At 45.3% G+C, this 8,951-nt stretch overlaps 1 non-coding gene across 1 annotated transcript; it reads left to right on the top strand.

The window, feature by feature from the left end:
- Positions 1-5,214: 5,214 nt before the first annotated feature.
- Positions 5,215-5,376, top strand: LOC142586464 (U1 spliceosomal RNA). The gene has a single exon (XR_012829229.1). It is a non-coding gene; the product is annotated as a U1 spliceosomal RNA (small nuclear RNA).
- Positions 5,377-8,951: the final 3,575 nt, after the last annotated feature.

The raw sequence follows: 8,951 nt of genomic DNA, 5'->3' as shown, positions 1-8,951 counted from the left end.
CTTCGCAACGATAGCAGAACGCATAGTGGTCGGGTGTGCGTCAAATGTGTCTCCCTTGGGGGGCTTCGTTGGCCGACCGGTGGCCGGGCTGACGGCGGCGACTAGTGACGGATTCGTGGCGTCACAGGGCCCTGACATGGGCGCCGAGGGGGACCTGGTAGCTGGCGACGACGGCGTATGTAATCGTTTCCGGCTGAGGCTAAGGTGGTAATGGTTGCACTTCAGTGACCTCCAGTGATCGCTGAACTTCTTTGACGATGTCGGCGATTAAGGCCCCTTGAGGCTGCAACCTGCGAAAGAGCTTCTTCGTTTCATCGCGAACAACCGCTTTTATGCTCTCGCGCAGGTTGTCGCTGCCGAGTGCTTGGGCATCTATACAGTTTGGGGTCAGCATTCAGCAGAGACATTGCCATGTCCACATATCGAGCGTCTTCTAAATGGTTGTGGCTTCGGAAACAAGTTCAGCAGCGGTCTTGGGCTGGTTGCGTATCAATCCAGCGAAGACCTCTTCCTTGAAGCCCTCATCAAGAAGCGAACTTTTTTCTCTTCTGGCACATCGCGGTCGGCGTGTTTGAACAAACATGTGATCTCCTCCGTGAAAATCGTGATGTTCTCGTTAGATTTCTCCTATTCACCACATTTTCAGACTGGGAGTGGCGCCTGAAGGGTGCAAGGACTCTACAGTACACTGTACTCTGACGAAGGCTGGTCCACCAGCCGAAAACGTCAAGTAAAAGAAGTCTTCCAAAAAGGTCGTCATCTCTTTCCTGCGTATATATATATATATATATATATATATATATATATATATATATATATATATATATATATATATATATATATATATATATATATATGCACATCGAGAAAGGAAACAAAAGGCTCGAATTCCTTCTCGTTCATCTATCTACAAGCGGTGGTATGAAATATAGCGCTCTCGATGCTATTAGGTAGCAAACGAGTTCTTCTTAGCCACGTGCCTGCTCTGCTAAGTTCGCGTGTTACGTGGATGGCACATCCACCCGTAATAACTTTCAGTGGCGCCGGCTAACATTTCTAGGGCTAGCTCTATTACGCATAAATACGAATGTATTAATGGACGGATCGATTACCAATGCTGTCACAGAATTGGTAGTGCATTGCACGCATAGGGCTAAGGTTGTTTGTTCTTTCCGCCCCGCGTACCTATCTATTACCTGTTTGTCCACTTTCATTTCCCCTTTCTTCGTTATTTTCATATTTCACTTTCTATCAATGCTAATTACCGCAATTATTTCCTTGGCTTCATTGCCTGGTGGCTTTATATGTTTTGATATAGAGCAGCTCACAGTTATCTGCTCCTGAACACCATCAGCCGCACCTCGCTCCTCAAAGAGGCAGCACGTGTGCCGAGAGAGCTCGTGAACTTCACTTTGCAATTTGGTGAAACAGGATGAAATTGTAGATCCGGGACCTCAAACAAGTGTAACGTAATGATAATTTATTTCTCTCTCATTTACCGCTAAGCCACCGCCCAATTTTTTCGCACTTTTTCTCGCATTGTTTATTCTTCTTTCTTTCTTCTTTCGTTCTTTTGGGAGGTGAGGGTTTACGCCCCCCCTCCCTCCTTTTACACGCGAATAGACTTTGAGCAGGAGAAGTAGTGCGTCTTTAAAGTGAAAGGTGGCGCCAGGAGTAAGCTTCGTTTGTTAAGAATAAGGGATTAAATTTTAGCCACCGAACCATCCACGACGCCTATCTTGGTTAGAATCACCATATAGCGAGATCAATCGTAAATCCTCAATCCTCGAGCCTTCTCGCAAACACTTTAAACATGTAAATGTACACAAAACGCAGTGTAGGCATCAGAATACGGAACTGCTGCCCATGCTCCAAAATCGGTCATGCGTCCGTCAGAAACGGGCTGCACATAAAAAAAAACATGCAACAACGAGAATGATAATCTCAGATCTCTAAAATAGCAAGCTAGACACATTAGGAGCGAGCTATGACTTAGCATTAGTTTAGACGGAAGACCGTCGACATAACGATTAGAATAGACAGCCACCTGGAATGCAGGGCGTACGTAACAGGGGACCTGCTAAGCAAGGCCCTTGACATGTTGATTTCGAACAAAGACAAGCACCCGTAAAGAAAGATATTTCTGGATTGTGTTTCAAGCCACATTAGCATAGATACGATTGAGAGATCACATGCTTTTTCCCGCGTCGCGATTCCGGGCCCTCGGCTTAAGTTGGACGACCAATTAATGTCAAGGGAACTCAACCTATAAGATAAACAAAATAGACAGCAGACATAAAGTTAATTACACACAGAGCACAATACGCTTCTGGCACCAACAAGAACACTCGTAGAAAGGAGAGTGTCATATGGAGCAAGCCCACAATCACCACGTACACGATATCACTGCACTACATACATTATAAAGAAGGACGCAACTAATGTGGCGGCACCGTAACACCCAGCATACGCTTTGAGGTTGCCAGTGTACTAAATGTAAACAAAAGAAATATTTAAGACACAGAAAATAAAACAAACACCCTCGATGAGTGGCTGAGCGACACCGCTGTGGTCAACGTAACCGAAAACATCGAACTGGCCACGATACCCAACTTAACAGAGCCAGCAGGCGATTACCATAACCAGAATTCAACAGGCAACTACCATGATACATATTGCGACATCGTTTGAAATGCAGGACATGGGTAGAAACTGTTGAATGCAAAGCATTTCTTGACTAACATTTGCCACTTTGACGGTAACTATGTATCTAGCCGCCTGCGTTTTGTTGCTCTAGTGGTCGTTTACAGAACTTGGTATCTACCACGATCCGCATAGCAGGACAGGAGTGGACGACGAACATAAATGATAAGTCGTGACATGAACGTCATGACATGTGTGTTATGTAGTTCATGAAAACGGCGTCTACATCTTGGTGTTGACATGATCGTTTCGTTAACTTGCAAGATCCTACAGCGCGTGGGATCTGCCGGCTTTCTTAATGAATGGTTCGGAATTTATATGTTCGTTTCCTGCATCCACCTCAGGGAACAAGCGGGTCACCGTAGCCACGGACTATGCCATCATGCAAGCTATCACCAAGCACTCCCTACCAACTGGGCTACTGGCATTACAGTTTTTTAATGCGAAACATTTCTCTCAGGCTAGGTTAGCCAGGACGCAAGCAGTATACTTCAGACAATTACAAACAGACTCTTACAGAAACCCCAGACTCATGCACATCATGTATCCGGACATGTACACTACAAACAGATGCACATCGTGTGGCGAGGTTGCCGCACTAAACCACATGTTATGGGAGTGTCAGGACCTAACAACCAAGTCGGGCAGTGCCGACCCCGCCGTCTCTTCCACCACCAGCCTCCGATCACGCTGGATGACCGCAGTGCTCAGCTCTGACCTGACAGCACAACTCTGGGCCGTCCAGCGAGCCGAGGAAGCCGCTTCGAGACAAGGTCTCGGAACCGCGTCCGCGGCGGGTGCCCAGACCCACTAAAAGGACGCCGGACTCAAATATTGTTGATTTAAAATAAAAGTTTACGCTCTCTCTCTTGACGAACATTTGCCATTTTGACCGTATCTATCTACCACCTACGTCTTGGTGTTCTCACGGTCGTTTCGTTCCCTTGATATGTGCCAAAATTGGCATAGTATGAGAAGCGTGTACGACAAACATAAATGAACGGTCATGACATGAATATCATCACATGTGTCTCACGTAGGTCATAAAACAGTCGCCTGCTTCTTGATGCTCTCATGGTCTTTAGTTAGGTTAGTAGGTAGGAAAATTGGCATTGTATGACAAGAGTGTATGACGAACCTAAATTATAGGTCATCACATGAATATAATGATATGTGTATCATGTAGGTCATGAAACAGCCGCCTAAGTCTTGCTGCTCTCATGGCCGTTTCGTGAACTTCCTATGTACCACTTTTAGCATACTATGACTAGAGTGTATCACCATGATAAATGATAGGCGATGACATGAATTTCATGACATGCGTGTCATGTAGGTCATGAAACAGCGGCCTACGCCTTGGTATGTACCAAAATTGGCATATCGTGAAAGTGTGTAGACGAATATGAATGATCGGTCATGACATGAGTATCATGGCATGCATGTCATGTAGCTCATGAAACAGCCGCCTACGTCTTGGTGCTGTCATGGTCCTCTCGTTCACTTGGTATGTACCAAAATGGGCATTGTACGAAAAGGGTGTATGACAAACACAAGTGATAGGTCCTGACATGAATGTCATGAATGCGTGTCACGTAACTCATCAAACAACCTGCTACGACTTGGTATGTACCAAAATTGGCATAGCATGACAAGAGTGTATTGACGAACATAAGTGATGGGTCATGACAGATATCATGACATGCGTGTTTTGTAGATCATGAAACAGCAGCCTACGTCTTGGTGCTGTCATGGTCATTTCGTTAACGTTGTAGACTCCCCGCTGCATCACTAACATCCATTCCTACAGACAAGGCGTGGGATATGCCGGCTTTTCATTATTGTTATTATTATTATCATTATTATTATTATTATTATTATTATTATTATTATTATTATTATTATTATTATTATTATTATTATTATTATTATTATTATTATTATTATTATTATTATTATTATTATTATTATTATACATGCACCCGCCGCGGTTGTTGGGCTGCGAAGCACTAGGTCACGGCATTGAATCCTAGCCACAGCAGCTGCATTTCAATGGGGGCGAAATTCAAAAAGCACCCATGTACTTAGATTTATGTGCACATCAAAGAAACGCAGGAGGTCGAAATTTTTCGGAGTCGCGCATTACGGCATTACTGATAATCAGTTCGTGGTTTTTGTACGTGAAACTACATAATTATACTCTATTACAGCGCATGCTGGACAGCCTAGACAGCACACAGATAACCTGTGGGAAACGCAAATAAACACGCTGTGGTGTTCAACCTCGATTCTTGGTTTCCGCGCCATGTTAGTGAAAAAAGCTATCAATAAATTTGAAAGCTACGAATATTAGGATTATAGGTTTTCAGCTAAAATGCTCTTGATCGTAAAAATTGCCTTGTATGTTTCTCTTACTTACTATAGCATTTGGAATAAAGCGGAATGCACTCTTCGCAACCAGTGCAGCACTAAGGGCCTATTGAAATAGGCTGTCGTCCCAATGGTTTGCGCTTCATACTTACCTGGTGCCGAGTTCCGGATGATCATTGAGGTCGGGGCTCCGTGCCGAGGCTATCCATTGCACTGCGGTTGGCTGAAGCACGCCACTACCCCAAACCGGGGCAGATGGGGCATGTAATTTTTGGTAGTGGGGCTCGGCGTGCGCGCCAGCCCCTCCATGTTTCAATCCAAAGTCAGAACTCGTGCATAATGCCATCAAGCGCTAACCACGTACCTGCACAGTCCACATGCTGTTCAGACGCCTAGTCAACTAGCATCCGTTCAAACTTCTCAGCTCAAATGAATGATGTAGAAAACAATGCAAAAATGAGGCAAGCATCGAAATCCGACTCCAAAAATGGTACGGTTCAGATGAACAGCGTTTATGTCACATATCTTTAATGGATGGCTGTATTTTTGGACGATTCTAAACACGCGCGATCTGCGCGCCGACCGCCGTGACGTCATGTGCTTGACGTCCGCTTCTCAGTGTTTCGTGCCCGCATAACCATGCAAGGTTCGAGTGAATGCGAGTGCACGGATGGCGCAATTACATTAATTTGCGATGTGAACTTGCTCTATAGTAGCTTTTTAGCGATGGGTTAGTCCAAGTGTGCAATGCGAATAATGGGCTAAGCCACTGTTTTGAACGCAGTTGAAGCTGGAAATGAAACAAGACATTGTAGTTGTAGTTTATGAACTGTGTACAGGAAGAGGGCGGCGATTGTTGACAATATTCGCAGGCGGATACAGGCAGTCGACCCTTACGCAATAGCGAGCGCGCTCAATGAACGCGGGTGGCGTCTGCTCGGCGTCTGCCCCCGTCCACCTTCCACTTGCGTCAGCGCTGGGGTGCGTCCACTCCGGACGCTATGTGAAGCTCCCTTATAGCATGACGCGCATGTTTCATGACCAGATGATAAATATTGAGGTACACTGCTACTACGACACCATAGGGAACGAGACTCGAGAGAGCAGCAGTATGAAGATGGCACGATGCCTTTGCTCTTCGCCTGCCAATCTCGTCTTCGATTTTCCTCTGAGCAATAAAGAACTAAAAAGCATAACTCCTTCCGACTTGTCGATTGCACCTATGTTCCTTTCTTCTTTTCGCTTTCCGAAGAAATTGAATGGTATAGCTCCAGGCTATGTGCATTGCCTTTTCGGTGACATGCCGCAGGTGTGCAGAAGAACAGGGCTCGTCCGATATCCACTGTCCCCAAAATGTTCGGAGCACAGGAAGTCACGCTTTGACGATACCCATGATGGCTGCGTTGAGCGCGCCGTGCAAATGCATATCCCTCGAAGTTTCGGCTCTGCCGCAAATGTATGAGGCGGCTTGTCTCGCCCGACGATACTTTTCCCAGATTGTTGCAATGGCTATGGCTTGCTCACTGGCGTCCGGCAGAGACAACCTGACAAGAACGTCGCTTCCTCTAGTTCACGGTACCGCCACTAGACGCGGTATTTTGCGAAAATGCATAAACTTCATTATTTTCCTCTAGTTCCTGCCTGAAAACAAGGTTGTGTCCACCAGTTTCAGCACCCAAGCTTTCATTCTGGCTAAAAATCTCGGCGGCAAAAAGTTTTATTCAGTATCCCTTACTTTCCTTTGCTCTGCAGATGTGAATGCTAGGCAAATTGCAAAATAAAGCTAGTTGTTTCAAGCTAAAATGTTACATTTACCTGAACAATGACACCAGCACCCCCCACAACCTTTGCGTATATTGTTCCTCATAATCTGGCTGCAATTGGCGGGAAACTACGAAGACCGCGGAGGCGGTGTCCCGGCGCAGCGCGAATAGTCCGCTCAGTGCACTTTCTCTTCCTTCTACGAATAACTATAATACTTATTGTTATGCGCATTTGCCCACTAGGCGTCTTTCATCATGATTATTTTAAGCTTCTGGGCTTTAGTATTGCAATTTGTTTTTTTTTTTACTTTCCTCCAAAACCATTGAATAAATAGTACCTTGCACGTTCGAATATAAATTTACATATATGCCAAAAGTCTATTGATGGGTTCAATGCTGATCTGAGCCTATTGTTTAGAAAGTACTCAGATCTTTTTTGCATGCGGTTAAACGAACGTAGGAAGAAATTGAATGTGGCTTGAACATGGTTATATGACTAAAAGCGCTGTTAATCACGGTTAGACACGGTTCTTAAGTGCTTTTTCCAGGTGAGCTATATCGGCAGGGTGCTCACAACCAGTCTGGCGCCTGCGGCGAACAGCTGCCGCGCTCGCACCAGCGCGTGCTTCACTCATGGCAAGGCTGAACGACCGAGCCCCGACGAAACAGCTGTTACCTCACTAAGTCATATGGTATGCAGCGGCAAGCTCGGCGAGGCTAGAGCAAACGTAACTGCGACACTTCTCCCCAGAGGATCGCGTGCCTTGATATACGCATTCGTCAAAATTTTAGTGCCGCAAACGAGAAGCCAAGAAATGCGTACAGTGAACGTTGGCGATTCCACCTAAAGCTGTATGCAGTAAAAAGAAAGACATTGGAAATACAAGGGATTTTCGTGGGTTTGAAAGCGCTCAATTTCAGAAAGAAGTTGGAGCCTCTTTTGGGGTAGCATGTTCGCCTCAGTCTTTTAATAAAAGACGTAATTCCGAAGCACGTTAATGTGTGTTTCGCCATTCTTCGCAGCTCGCCCGTCCCTATACTCCCCTCGTATAGAGCTGCAGCTATAGAGTGACCGCCATACTCTGCCCCTCTAATTTGGTTAGGCACACCCGAGCAGCTGGAGGAAGTCGCCTGGTATGCCTGACAGCCACGAAGATATTTACGCAGATCAAATGGGGCAATCCAGTTAACACCCACTCATGCGTTTTTCTCTGTTCTACTCTTTGTGTGTTATCTCTTTCTCGAGACGAACGAAACTGTTGGCTGTACAGGAGCAACGAAAAGAAGCTTGAAATTCAGAAAGGATGTGGAAACATGTTCAGGAAATAGAAGACACCATCGATCGTTAATCGAAACAGCGGAACGCCTTTGATACTGATGCTGATCAGGTACTGATGCTTCGTGAGAATGTTATCGTGCCGGGCAGTGATACGTTGAAATGAAGGAAGCGCAAATATCGTGTGTAAAATGTGGGATCGGTTCCTGAACTGCCGGCTTTTATTATTATTATTATTATTATTATTATTATTATTATTATACATCCACCCGGCCGTGGTTGGTTTTTGGCTATCATGCCGGGAGGCTAAGTACTAGGTCGCGTAAAGGATGCGTAAAGGTCGCGTAAATGCGGCCGCCTCCACGGCGGCCGTATTTCGATGGCGGTGAAATTCAAGAGCACCCGTGTACTCACATTTAGGTGCACGTTAGAGGACTCCAAGAGGTCCAAATTTTCCCGAGTCCCGCCTTATGGCATTCTATTTCATGCGATCGTGGATTTGATACGTGAAACCATCTAATTTTAGTTTACTATACCGCATTCTCGACAGCCTGGACAGCACACAGATAACCTGTTAGAAACGCAAACGAATACGTGATGGTTCTTGACCCTTTATTTTTGATTTCTGCGCCATGTTAGTGAAAAAAACCTATCAATAAATTTCAAAGATGTGAAAATTAGGATTATAGGTTTTCAGCTAGAAGGCTCTTGTGTGCAAAAAGTGCCTTGTATGTTGCTCTAATTTAGTGCAGCGTTTAGTGAAAGAAGCGATGCACTCTCCGCTACCAGTGCAATACGTAGGGCCTATTGAAATAGGCTGTCGTTCCGATGTATTATCTCTC

The sequence above is a fragment of the Dermacentor variabilis genome, chromosome 6 (genome assembly GCF_050947875.1).
Source record: "Dermacentor variabilis isolate Ectoservices chromosome 6, ASM5094787v1, whole genome shotgun sequence".
In the NCBI taxonomy this organism is placed as follows: domain Eukaryota; kingdom Metazoa; phylum Arthropoda; class Arachnida; order Ixodida; family Ixodidae; genus Dermacentor; species Dermacentor variabilis.
The sequence above is the reverse complement of the archived record's forward strand: the minus strand, read 5'-3'. Positions and strand labels throughout refer to the sequence as shown.